Below are 1,216 nucleotides of genomic sequence, written 5' to 3' on the forward strand. Positions count from 1 at the left end.
CCAAGTTGTAGATTTTGCGGACTTGGAAGATGAGGGAAGTGGGGGAAAAACAAGTCACCTCCAACGTATCGTTCAGAAAACGCTCATGTGTCCGCCCCTTTAGTAAGCATGGTCCTCTGCGAACATGGCCTCCCTCCTCCTACGTCTACTTGGACATGGGACCATTTTTAACTTATTCTTTCTCATTAACATCATTAGTCTTATTGATGTCATTATCATTATTATCTTTAGTAATTTTACTTCATTTTTCATTAAAATCATTAGCCTCGTTGTCTTTGTTATTGTCGAATATCATCCTGTTCTTTTCATTATCATTATCATTATAGCTATTAGCATAATTATTATATTCATTACCTTTGTTAATGTATTACGTCCAGTACCTTTTTCTTCATCGTTACAACTATCATCACTATTGTCAAGGATCTCAGAACAAAATAGGGTATTTGATATTATAAATGTATTAAAAGTGTGTTTTATGTCATGCATTGACGACTTACTCATAAAAGACGTTAAATGACGGATGAATACATGTGTAGCTCTTTAACATGTTGAATTCTTACAATCGGATCATTTCCCGTATCCATAGCCACCGCCATAGCCGCCACCATAGCCTCCTCCGCGACCGCCGCCATAGCCTCCGTAACCACCTCCGCTACCGCCGCCATAACCACCACCATAACCTCCGCTGCCACCTCCGTAGCCGCCTCCATAGCCTCCGTAGCCACCTCCGCGACCGCCTCCATAACCACCTCCATAGCCTCCACGGCCGCCGCTATGGCCCCCTCCATAACCACTTCATTATTACTATTATGATGATTATCATTATTGCCCCTAATAGCATTACCTTTGACACTTTTTATCCTCATTATTATCCTTTCATCACGATTATCATTACTACCACTGTTACTATTATCATGACAGCTGTTACCGTTATTATAATTATCATTAATACCACTATTACTATTATAATTTATGCTCCTTTGAGGAACTTGGAAGACGCGCGTATGTAAACAATGATGACGTCACGAATTATAAGAATAAACACTTGGAAAATATAATGATATGAAATACAGCTTCATTGTTTAAACATCATGTTAATTGATATATATATATATATATATATATATATATATATATATATATATATATATATATAATTTTTATGATTTTTGTAGTTGAGTTTTCTTTAATTAGCAGATTGCAGACACTTGCCATG

The sequence above is a fragment of the Penaeus vannamei genome, chromosome 28 (genome assembly GCF_042767895.1).
Source record: "Penaeus vannamei isolate JL-2024 chromosome 28, ASM4276789v1, whole genome shotgun sequence".
Classification (NCBI taxonomy): domain Eukaryota; kingdom Metazoa; phylum Arthropoda; class Malacostraca; order Decapoda; family Penaeidae; genus Penaeus; species Penaeus vannamei.